Source organism: Sminthopsis crassicaudata, chromosome 6 (assembly GCF_048593235.1).
Source record: "Sminthopsis crassicaudata isolate SCR6 chromosome 6, ASM4859323v1, whole genome shotgun sequence".
Lineage (NCBI taxonomy): Eukaryota > Metazoa > Chordata > Mammalia > Dasyuromorphia > Dasyuridae > Sminthopsis > Sminthopsis crassicaudata.
The window spans coordinates 132,794,013-132,807,161 of NC_133622.1; positions in this window are offsets into that span (position 1 = coordinate 132,794,013).

Genomic DNA, 13,149 nt, shown 5'->3' on the forward strand with positions numbered 1-13,149 from the left:
TTCTGAAAAATGTTTTATTTATTTTTTGCTGTTAGATTCTTTTCTGGAGGCTCATTCAAGAAAACATTTTTAGGTACTTTTCTATTTATTCTCTTTAGAAAAGACACTTTTCTAGATACTTTTCGAAAAACTCAATTTCGAAAATAATCTTTTCTAGGAACTTTTCTAGATACTTTCTCTGGAAACAATTCTTTTCTAGATCATTTTCTAGAGCCTCAATCTAGAAAACATTTTTTCTGTATTCTCTCTCTAGAAAAGACACTTTTCTAGATTCTTTTCTAGACTCTCAACCTAAAAACGTTCCTTTCTAGATTCTTTTATGGATAACTCTCTTAGAAGAAAGATTTGTAGATTCTTTTTTAGAGCCTCATTCTAGAAAATTTTTTTCTAGATACGTTTCTATTTCTTCTCTCTAGAAACATGTCTTTTCTAGATTATTTTCTAGAACTTCAATCTAGAGAAAAATCTTTTGTAGAAACTTTTTTGCATCCTCCTTCTAGAAAGAATTCTTTACTAGATCCTTTTCTAGAGCCTCACTTAGAAAACATAGTTTCCAGATCTTTTATCTAGAAACCAGTCTTTTCTAGATTCTTTTCTAGTGCCTCCTGCTAGAAATTTTTTTTCTAGATTCTCTTGGGGAACCTCTCTCTAGAAACAACTCTTTTCTAGATTCTTTTCTAGAGTCTCAATCTAAAAAACATTCTTTCCTAGATTCTTTTCTAGGGCCTCCTGCTAGAAAATTTTTTTCTAGATACGTTTCTAGTTCTTCTCTCTAGAAACATGTCATTTCTACATGATTTTCTATAACTTCAATCTAGAGAAAAATCTTTTGTAGAAACTTTTTTACATCCTCCTTCTAGAAAGAATTCTTTACTAGGTACTTTTCTAGAGCCTCAACTTTGAAAACATATTTTTGTAGATCTTCTATCTAAAAACAAGTCTTTTCTAGATTCTTTTCTAGAGACTTATCCTAGAAAAAGGTTTTTCTAGGCTCTTTTCTGGATCCTCTGTCTAAGAAAAACTCTTTTCTACATTCTTTTCTAGAGCCTCCTGCTAGAAAATTTTTTTCTAGATTCTTTTGTGGAACCTCTCTCTAGAAACAACTCTTTTCTAGATTCTTTTCTAGAGCCTCAATCTCAAAAAACGTTTTTTTCTAGTTTCTTTTATGGATGATTTCTTCTGAAATCATGTTTTTTTTGGTTAGATTCTTTTCTGGAGTCTCATTGAAGAAAACATTTTTACATACTTTTCTAGTTATTCCCTTTAGAAAAGACACTTTTCTAGATTCTTTTCGAAAACCTCAGTTTCGAAAATAATTTTTTCTAGGAACTTTTCTAGATACTTTCTCTAGAAACAATCCTTTTCTAGATTATTTTCTAGAGCCTCAATCTAGAAAACATTTTTTTCTGGATCTTCTCTCTAGAAAAAAACACTTTTCTAGATTCTTTTCTAGAGTCTCAACCTAAAAACGTTCCTTTCTAGATTCTTTTATGGATAACTCTCTTAAAAGAAAGATTTGTAGATTCTTTTTTAGATCCTCATTCTAGAAAATTTTTTTCTAGATATGTTTCTAGTTCTTCTCTCTAGAAACACGCCTTTTCTAGATGATTTTCTAGAACTTCAATCTAGAGAAAAATCTTTTGTAGAAACTCTTTTGCATCCTCCTTCTAGAAAGAATTCTTTACTAGATCCTTTTCTAGAGCCTCAACATTGAAAACATAGTTTTCTAGATTTCCTATCTAGAAACAATTCTTTTATATATTCCTTTCTAGAGCTTCATGTTAGAAAAATGTTTTATTAGGCTCTTTTCTGGATCCTCTTTCTAGGAAAAATTCTTTTCAAGATTCTTTTCTAGAGCCTCAATCTAAAAAACGTTCTTTCCTAGAATGTTTTATGGATCATTTCTTCTGAAATCATGTTTTTTTTTTGTTAGATTCTTTTCTGGAGCCTCGTTCCAGAAAAAAAAAAAAAATTAAATACTTTTCTACTTATTCTCTTTTTAAACAGATACATTACTAGAATTTTTTCAAAAACCTCAATCTAGAAAAAAAAATCTTTTCTTGGAAATTTTCTCTATCCTCTCGCGTGCAGCAATTCTTTTCTAGATCATTTTCTAGAGCCTCAATCTAGAAAACATTTTTTCTGGATCCTCTCTCTAGAAAAAACACTTTTCTAGATTCTTTTCTAGAGTCTCTATTTAAAAAAAGTTTTTTTTCTAGATTCTTTTATGGATAACTCTCTTAGAAGAAAGATCTGTAGATTCCTTTATAGAGCCTCATTCTAGAAATTTTTTTTTCTAGATATGTTTCTAGTTGTCTCTAGAAACATGTCTTTTCTTGATGATTTTCTAGAACTTCAATCTGGAGAAAAATCTTTTGTAGAAACTTTTCTGCATCCTCCTTCTAGAAAGAATTCCTAACTAGATCCTTTTCTAGAGCCTCGACTTTGAAAACATAGTTTTCTAGATCTTCTATCTAGAAACAAGTCTTTTCTAGATTCCTTTCTAGAGCCTCATGGTAGAAAAAAGTTTTATTAGGCTCTTTTCTGGATCCTCTTTCTAGGAAAAACCCTTTTCAAGATTCTTTTCTAGAGCCTCAATCTAAAAAAACGTTCTTTTCTAGAATGTTTTATGGATCATTTCTTCTAAAATCATGTTTGTTTGTTTTTTTTTTTTTTTTTTTTGTTAGATTCTTTTCTGGAGCCTCATTCCAGAAAAAAAATTTAAATACTTTTCTACATATTCTCTTTTTAAACAGATACATTTCTAGAATTTTTTCAAAAACCTCAATCTAGAAAAAAAATCTTTTCTTGGAAATTTTCTCTATCCTCTCTCGTGAAACAATTCTTTTCTAGATCCTTTTCCAGAGCCTCAATCTAGAAAACATTTTTTCTGGATCATTTCTCTAGAAAAAACACTTTTCTAGATTCTTTTCTAGAGTCTCTTCCTAAAAAAACATTCTTTTCTAGATTCTTTTATGGATAACTCTCTTAGAAGTAGTATCTGTAGATTCCTTTATAGAGCCTCATTCTAGAAAAATTTTTTCTAGATACGTTTCTAGTTCTTCTCTCTAGAAACATGTCTTTTCTTGATGATTTTCTAGAAGTTCAATCTAGAGAAAAATCTTTTGTAGAAACTTTTCTGCATCTTCCCTCTAGAAAGAATTCTTTACTAGATCCTTTTCTAGAGCCTCAACTTTGAAAACATAGTTTTCTAGATCTTCTATATAGAAACAAGCCTTTTCTAGATTCCTTTCTAGAACCTCATGATAGAAAAAGGTTTTCTAGGCTCTTTTCTGGATTCTCTTTCTAGTAAAAACCCTTTTCAAGATTCTTTTCTAGAGCCGCAATCTAAAAAAACGTTCTTTTCTAGAATGTTTTATGGATCATTTCTTCTGAAATCATGGTTTTTTTTTTTTTTTTTTTTTTTGTTAGATTCTTTTCTGGAGACTCTTTCAAGAAAAAAATTTAAATACTTTTCTACATATTCTCTTTTTAAACAGATACATTTCTAGAATTTTTTCAAAAAACCTCAATCTAGAAAAAAAAATATTTTCTTGGGAATTTTCTCTATTCTCTCTCGTGAAACAATTCTTTTCTAGATCATTTTCTAGATCCTCAATCTAGAAAACATTTTTTCTGGATCCTCTCTCTAGAAAAAACACTTTTCTAGATTCTTTTCTAGAGTCTCTTCCTAAAAAAACGTTCTTTTCTAGATTCTTTTATGGATGACTCTCGTAAAAGAAAGATTTGTAGATTCTTTTTTAGAGCCTCATTCTAGAAAATTTTTTTCTAGTTACGATTCTAGTTCTTCTCTCTAGAAACATGTCATTTCTAGATGATTTTCTATAACTTCAATCTAGAGAAAAATCTTTTGTAGAAACTTTTTTGCATCCTCCTTCTAGAAAGAATTCTTTACTAGGTACTTTTCTAGAGCCTCAACTTTGAAAACATATTTTTGTAGATCTTCTATCTAGAAACAAGTCTTTTCTAGATTCTTTTCTAGAGACTTTTCCTAGAAAAAGGTTTTTCTAGGCTCTTTTCTGGATCCTCTGTCTAAGAAAAACTCTTTTCTAGATTCTTTTCTAGAGCCTCAATTTAAAAAACGTTCTTTTCTAGATTCTTTTATGGATCATTTCTTCTGAAAAATGTTTTATTTATTTTTTGCTGTTAGATTCTTTTCTGGAGGCTCATTCAAGAAAACATTTTTAGGTACTTTTCTATTTATTCTCTTTAGAAAAGACACTTTTCTAGATACTTTTCGAAAAACTCAATTTCGAAAATAATCTTTTCTAGGAACTTTTCTAGATACTTTCTCTGGAAACAATTCTTTTCTAGATCATTTTCTAGAGCCTCAATCTAGAAAACATTTTTTCTGTATTCTCTCTCTAGAAAAGACACTTTTCTAGATTCTTTTCTAGACTCTCAACCTAAAAACGTTCCTTTCTAGATTCTTTTATGGATAACTCTCTTAGAAGAAAGATTTGTAGATTCTTTTTTAGAGCCTCATTCTAGAAAATTTTTTTCTAGATACGTTTCTATTTCTTCTCTCTAGAAACATGTCTTTTCTAGATTATTTTCTAGAACTTCAATCTAGAGAAAAATCTTTTGTAGAAACTTTTTTGCATCCTCCTTCTAGAAAGAATTCTTTACTAGATCCTTTTCTAGAGCCTCACTTAGAAAACATAGTTTCCAGATCTTTTATCTAGAAACCAGTCTTTTCTAGATTCTTTTCTAGTGCCTCCTGCTAGAAATTTTTTTTCTAGATTCTCTTGGGGAACCTCTCTCTAGAAACAACTCTTTTCTAGATTCTTTTCTAGAGTCTCAATCTAAAAAACATTCTTTCCTAGATTCTTTTCTAGGGCCTCCTGCTAGAAAATTTTTTTCTAGATACGTTTCTAGTTCTTCTCTCTAGAAACATGTCATTTCTACATGATTTTCTATAACTTCAATCTAGAGAAAAATCTTTTGTAGAAACTTTTTTACATCCTCCTTCTAGAAAGAATTCTTTACTAGGTACTTTTCTAGAGCCTCAACTTTGAAAACATATTTTTGTAGATCTTCTATCTAAAAACAAGTCTTTTCTAGATTCTTTTCTAGAGACTTATCCTAGAAAAAGGTTTTTCTAGGCTCTTTTCTGGATCCTCTGTCTAAGAAAAACTCTTTTCTACATTCTTTTCTAGAGCCTCCTGCTAGAAAATTTTTTTCTAGATTCTTTTGTGGAACCTCTCTCTAGAAACAACTCTTTTCTAGATTCTTTTCTAGAGCCTCAATCTCAAAAAACGTTTTTTTCTAGTTTCTTTTATGGATGATTTCTTCTGAAATCATGTTTTTTTTGGTTAGATTCTTTTCTGGAGTCTCATTGAAGAAAACATTTTTACATACTTTTCTAGTTATTCCCTTTAGAAAAGACACTTTTCTAGATTCTTTTCGAAAACCTCAGTTTCGAAAATAATTTTTTCTAGGAACTTTTCTAGATACTTTCTCTAGAAACAATCCTTTTCTAGATTATTTTCTAGAGCCTCAATCTAGAAAACATTTTTTTCTGGATCTTCTCTCTAGAAAAAAACACTTTTCTAGATTCTTTTCTAGAGTCTCAACCTAAAAACGTTCCTTTCTAGATTCTTTTATGGATAACTCTCTTAAAAGAAAGATTTGTAGATTCTTTTTTAGATCCTCATTCTAGAAAATTTTTTTCTAGATACGTTTCTAGTTCTTCTCTCTAGAAACACGCCTTTTCTAGATGATTTTCTAGAACTTCAATCTAGAGAAAAATCTTTTGTAGAAACTCTTTTGCATCCTCCTTCTAGAAAGAATTCTTTACTAGATCCTTTTCTAGAGCCTCAACATTGAAAACATAGTTTTCTAGATTTCCTATCTAGAAACAATTCTTTTATATATTCCTTTCTAGAGCTTCATGTTAGAAAAATGTTTTATTAGGCTCTTTTCTGGATCCTCTTTCTAGGAAAAATTCTTTTCAAGATTCTTTTCTAGAGCCTCAATCTAAAAAACGTTCTTTCCTAGAATGTTTTATGGATCATTTCTTCTGAAATCATGTTTTTTTTTTGTTAGATTCTTTTCTGGAGCCTCGTTCCAGAAAAAAAAAAATTAAATACTTTTCTACTTATTCTCTTTTTAAACAGATACATTTCTAGAATTTTTTCAAAAACCTCAATCTAGAAAAAAAAATCTTTTCTTGGAAATTTTCTCTATCCTCTCGCGTGCAGCAATTCTTTTCTAGATCATTTTCTAGAGCCTCAATCTAGAAAACATTTTTTCTGGATCCTATCTCTAGAAAAAACACTTTTCTAGATTCTTTTCTAGAGTCTCTATTTAAAAAAAGTTTTTTTTCTAGATTCTTTTATGGATAACTCTCTTAGAAGAAAGATCTGTAGATTCCTTTATAGAGCCTCATTCTAGAAATTTTTTTTTCTAGATATGTTTCTAGTTGTCTCTAGAAACATGTCTTTTCTTGATGATTTTCTAGAACTTCAATCTGGAGAAAAATCTTTTGTAGAAACTTTTCTGCATCCTCCTTCTAGAAAGAATTCCTAACTAGATCCTTTTCTAGAGCCTCGACTTTGAAAACATAGTTTTCTAGATCTTCTATCTAGAAACAAGTCTTTTCTAGATTCCTTTCTAGAGCCTCATGGTAGAAAAAAGTTTTATTAGGCTCTTTTCTGGATCCTCTTTCTAGGAAAAACCCTTTTCAAGATTCTTTTCTAGAGCCTCAATCTAAAAAAACGTTCTTTTCTAGAATGTTTTATGGATCATTTCTTCTAAAATCATGTTTGTTTGTTTGTTTGTTTTTTTTTTTGTTAGATTCTTTTCTGGAGCCTCATTCCAGAAAAAAAATTTAAATACTTTTCTACATATTCTCTTTTTAAACAGATACATTTCTAGAATTTTTTCAAAAACCTCAATCTAGAAAAAAAATCTTTTCTTGGAAATTTTCTCTATCCTCTCTCGTGAAACAATTCTTTTCTAGATCCTTTTCCAGAGCCTCAATCTAGAAAACATTTTTTCTGGATCATTTCTCTAGAAAAAACACTTTTCTAGATTCTTTTCTAGAGTCTCTTCCTAAAAAAACATTCTTTTCTAGATTCTTTTATGGATAACTCTCTTAGAAGTAGTATCTGTAGATTCCTTTATAGAGCCTCATTCTAGAAAAATTTTTTCTAGATACGTTTCTAGTTCTTCTCTCTAGAAACATGTCTTTTCTTGATGATTTTCTAGAAGTTCAATCTAGAGAAAAATCTTTTGTAGAAACTTTTCTGCATCTTCCCTCTAGAAAGAATTCTTTACTAGATCCTTTTCTAGAGCCTCAACTTTGAAAACATAGTTTTCTAGATCTTCTATATAGAAACAAGCCTTTTCTAGATTCCTTTCTAGAACCTCATGATAGAAAAAGGTTTTCTAGGCTCTTTTCTGGATTCTCTTTCTAGTAAAAACCCTTTTCAAGATTCTTTTCTAGAGCCGCAATCTAAAAAAACGTTCTTTTCTAGAATGTTTTATGGATCATTTCTTCTGAAATCATGGTTTTTTTTTTTTTTTTTTTTTTTTGTTAGATTCTTTTCTGGAGACTCTTTCAAGAAAAAAATTTAAATACTTTTCTACATATTCTCTTTTTAAACAGATACATTTCTAGAATTTTTTCAAAAACCTCAATCTAGAAAAAAAAATATTTTCTTGGGAATTTTCTCTATTCTCTCTCGTGAAACAATTCTTTTCTAGATCATTTTCTAGATCCTCAATCTAGAAAACATTTTTTCTGGATCCTCTCTCTAGAAAAAACACTTTTCTAGATTCTTTTCTAGAGTCTCTTCCTAAAAAAACATTCTTTTTTAGATTCTTTTATGGATAACTTTCTTAAAAGAAAGATTTGTAGATTCCTTTATAGAGCCTCATTCTAGAAAATTTTTTTCTAGATACGTTTCTAGTTCTTCTCTCTAGAAACATGTCTTTTCTAGATGATTTTCTAGAACTTCAATCTAGAGAAAAATCTTTTGTAGAAACTTTTCTGCATCCACCTTCTAGAAACAATTCTTTACTAGATCCCTTTCTAGAGCCTCAACTTTGAAAACATAGTTTTCTAGATCTATCTAGAAACAAGTCTTTTCTAGATTCCTTTCTAGAAGAGCCTCATGCTAGAAAAAAGTTTTTCTATGCTCTTTTCTGAATCCTCTTTCTAGGAAAAACTCTTTTCAAGATTCTTTTCTAGAGCCTCAATTAAAAAAAACGTTCTTTTCTAGAATGTTTTATGGATCATTTCTTCTGAAATCATGGGGTTTTTTTTGTTGTTGTTGTTAGATTCTTTTCTGGAGCCTCATTCAAGAAAAAAAATTAAAATACTTTTGTACATATTCTCTTTTTAAACAGATACATTTCTAGAATTTTTTCAAAAACCTCAATCTAGAAAAAAAAATCTTTTCTTGTGTATTTTCTCTATCCTCTCTCGTGAAACAATCCTTTTCTAGATCATTTTCTAAAGCCTCAATCTAGAAAACATTTTTTCTGGATCTTCTCTCTAGAAAAAACACTTTTCTAGATTCTTTTCTAGAGTCTCTTCCTAAAAAAACGTTCCTTTCTAGATTCTTTTATGGATAACTCTCTTAGAAGAAAGATTTGTAGATTCTTTTTTAGAGCCTCATTCTAGAAAATTTTTTTCTAGATACGTTTCTATTTCTTCTCTCTAGAAACATGTCTTTTCTAGATTATTTTCTAGAACTTCAATCTAGAGAAAAATCTTTTGTAGAAACTTTTTTGCATCCTCCTTCTAGAAAGAATTCTTTACTAGATCCTTTTCTAGAGCCTCACTTAGAAAACATAGTTTCCAGATCTTTTATCTAGAAACCAGTCTTTTCTAGATTCTTTTCTAGTGCCTCCTGCTAGAAATTTTTTTTCTAGATTCTCTTGGGGAACCTCTCTCTAGAAACAACTCTTTTCTAGATTCTTTTCTAGAGTCTCAATCTAAAAAACATTCTTTCCTAGATTCTTTTCTAGGGCCTCCTGCTAGAAAATTTTTTTCTAGATACGTTTCTAGTTCTTCTCTCTAGAAACATGTCATTTCTACATGATTTTCTATAACTTCAATCTAGAGAAAAATCTTTTGTAGAAACTTTTTTACATCCTCCTTCTAGAAAGAATTCTTTACTAGGTACTTTTCTAGAGCCTCAACTTTGAAAACATATTTTTGTAGATCTTCTATCTAAAAACAAGTCTTTTCTAGATTCTTTTCTAGAGACTTATCCTAGAAAAAGGTTTTTCTAGGCTCTTTTCTGGATCCTCTGTCTAAGAAAAACTCTTTTCTACATTCTTTTCTAGAGCCTCCTGCTAGAAAATTTTTTTCTAGATTCTTTTGTGGAACCTCTCTCTAGAAACAACTCTTTTCTAGATTCTTTTCTAGAGCCTCAATCTCAAAAAACGTTTTTTTCTAGTTTCTTTTATGGATGATTTCTTCTGAAATCATGTTTTTTTTGGTTAGATTCTTTTCTGGAGTCTCATTGAAGAAAACATTTTTACATACTTTTCTAGTTATTCCCTTTAGAAAAGACACTTTTCTAGATTCTTTTCGAAAACCTCAGTTTCGAAAATAATTTTTTCTAGGAACTTTTCTAGATACTTTCTCTAGAAACAATCCTTTTCTAGATTATTTTCTAGAGCCTCAATCTAGAAAACATTTTTTTCTGGATCTTCTCTCTAGAAAAAAACACTTTTCTAGATTCTTTTCTAGAGTCTCAACCTAAAAACGTTCCTTTCTAGATTCTTTTATGGATAACTCTCTTAAAAGAAAGATTTGTAGATTCTTTTTTAGATCCTCATTCTAGAAAATTTTTTTCTAGATATGTTTCTAGTTCTTCTCTCTAGAAACACGCCTTTTCTAGATGATTTTCTAGAACTTCAATCTAGAGAAAAATCTTTTGTAGAAACTCTTTTGCATCCTCCTTCTAGAAAGAATTCTTTACTAGATCCTTTTCTAGAGCCTCAACATTGAAAACATAGTTTTCTAGATTTCCTATCTAGAAACAATTCTTTTATATATTCCTTTCTAGAGCTTCATGTTAGAAAAATGTTTTATTAGGCTCTTTTCTGGATCCTCTTTCTAGGAAAAATTCTTTTCAAGATTCTTTTCTAGAGCCTCAATCTAAAAAACGTTCTTTCCTAGAATGTTTTATGGATCATTTCTTCTGAAATCATGTTTTTTTTTTGTTAGATTCTTTTCTGGAGCCTCGTTCCAGAAAAAAAAAAATTAAATACTTTTCTACTTATTCTCTTTTTAAACAGATACATTTCTAGAATTTTTTCAAAAACCTCAATCTAGAAAAAAAAATCTTTTCTTGGAAATTTTCTCTATCCTCTCGCGTGCAGCAATTCTTTTCTAGATCATTTTCTAGAGCCTCAATCTAGAAAACATTTTTTCTGGATCCTATCTCTAGAAAAAACACTTTTCTAGATTCTTTTCTAGAGTCTCTATTTAAAAAAAGTTTTTTTTCTAGATTCTTTTATGGATAACTCTCTTAGAAGAAAGATCTGTAGATTCCTTTATAGAGCCTCATTCTAGAAATTTTTTTTTCTAGATATGTTTCTAGTTGTCTCTAGAAACATGTCTTTTCTTGATGATTTTCTAGAACTTCAATCTGGAGAAAAATCTTTTGTAGAAACTTTTCTGCATCCTCCTTCTAGAAAGAATTCCTAACTAGATCCTTTTCTAGAGCCTCGACTTTGAAAACATAGTTTTCTAGATCTTCTATCTAGAAACAAGTCTTTTCTAGATTCCTTTCTAGAGCCTCATGGTAGAAAAAAGTTTTATTAGGCTCTTTTCTGGATCCTCTTTCTAGGAAAAACCCTTTTCAAGATTCTTTTCTAGAGCCTCAATCTAAAAAAACGTTCTTTTCTAGAATGTTTTATGGATCATTTCTTCTAAAATCATGTTTGTTTGTTTGTTTGTTTTTTTTTTTGTTAGATTCTTTTCTGGAGCCTCATTCCAGAAAAAAAATTTAAATACTTTTCTACATATTCTCTTTTTAAACAGATACATTTCTAGAATTTTTTCAAAAACCTCAATCTAGAAAAAAAATCTTTTCTTGGAAATTTTCTCTATCCTCTCTCGTGAAACAATTCTTTTCTAGATCCTTTTCCAGAGCCTCAATCTAGAAAACATTTTTTCTGGATCATTTCTCTAGAAAAAACACTTTTCTAGATTCTTTTCTAGAGTCTCTTCCTAAAAAAACATTCTTTTCTAGATTCTTTTATGGATAACTCTCTTAGAAGTAGTATCTGTAGATTCCTTTATAGAGCCTCATTCTAGAAAAATTTTTTCTAGATACGTTTCTAGTTCTTCTCTCTAGAAACATGTCTTTTCTTGATGATTTTCTAGAAGTTCAATCTAGAGAAAAATCTTTTGTAGAAACTTTTCTGCATCTTCCCTCTAGAAAGAATTCTTTACTAGATCCTTTTCTAGAGCCTCAACTTTGAAAACATAGTTTTCTAGATCTTCTATATAGAAACAAGCCTTTTCTAGATTCCTTTCTAGAACCTCATGATAGAAAAAGGTTTTCTAGGCTCTTTTCTGGATTCTCTTTCTAGTAAAAACCCTTTTCAAGATTCTTTTCTAGAGCCGCAATCTAAAAAAACGTTCTTTTCTAGAATGTTTTATGGATCATTTCTTCTGAAATCATGGTTTTTTTTTTTTTTTTTTTTTTTTGTTAGATTCTTTTCTGGAGACTCTTTCAAGAAAAAAATTTAAATACTTTTCTACATATTCTCTTTTTAAACAGATACATTTCTAGAATTTTTTCAAAAACCTCAATCTAGAAAAAAAAATATTTTCTTGGGAATTTTCTCTATTCTCTCTCGTGAAACAATTCTTTTCTAGATCATTTTCTAGATCCTCAATCTAGAAAACATTTTTTCTGGATCCTCTCTCTAGAAAAAACACTTTTCTAGATTCTTTTCTAGAGTCTCTTCCTAAAAAAACGTTCTTTTTTAGATTCTTTTATGGATAACTTTCTTAAAAGAAAGATTTGTAGATTCCTTTATAGAGCCTCATTCTAGAAAATTTTTTTCTAGATACGTTTCTAGTTCTTCTCTCTAGAAACATGTCTTTTCTAGATGATTTTCTAGAACTTCAATCTAGAGAAAAATCTTTTGTAGAAACTTTTCTGCATCCACCTTCTAGAAACAATTCTTTACTAGATCCCTTTCTAGAGCCTCAACTTTGAAAACATAGTTTTCTAGATCTATCTAGAAACAAGTCTTTTCTAGATTCCTTTCTAAAAGAGCCTCATGCTAGAAAAAAGTTTTTCTATGCTCTTTTCTGAATCCTCTTTCTAGGAAAAACTCTTTTCAAGATTCTTTTCTAGAGCCTCAATTAAAAAAAACGTTCTTTTCTAGAATGTTTTATGGATCATTTCTTCTGAAATCATGGGGTTTTTTTTGTTGTTGTTTTTAGATTCTTTTCTGGAGCCTCATTCAAGAAAAAAAATTAAAATACTTTTCTACATATTCTCTTTTTAAACAGATACATTTCTAGAATTTTTTCAAAAACCTCAATCTAGAAAAAAAAATCTTTTCTTGTGTATTTTCTCTATCCTCTCTCGTGAAACAATCCTTTTCTAGATCATTTTCTAAAGCCTCAATCTAGAAAACATTTTTTCTGGATCTTCTCTCTAGAAAAAAACACTTTTCTAGATTCTTTTCTAGAGTCTCTTCCTAAAAAAACGTTCTTTTCTAGATTCTGTTATGGATGACTCTCGTAAAAGAAAGATTTGTAGATTCTTTTTTAGAGCCTCATTCTAGAAAATTTTTTTCTAGTTACGATTCTAGTTCTTCTCTCTAGAAACATGTCATTTCTAGATGATTTTCTATAACTTCAATCTAGAGAAAAATCTTTTGTAGAAACTTTTTTGCATCCTCCTTCTAGAAAGAATTCTTTACTAGGTACTTTTCTAGAGCCTCAACTTTGAAAACATATTTTTGTAGATCTTCTATCTAGAAACAAGTCTTTTCTAGATTCTTTTCTAGAGACTTTTCCTAGAAAAAGGTTTTTCTAGGCTCTTTTCTGGATCCTCTGTCTAAGAAAAACTCTTTTCTAGATTCTTTTCTAGAGCCTCAATTTAAAAAACGTTCTTTTCTAGATTCTTTTATGGATCA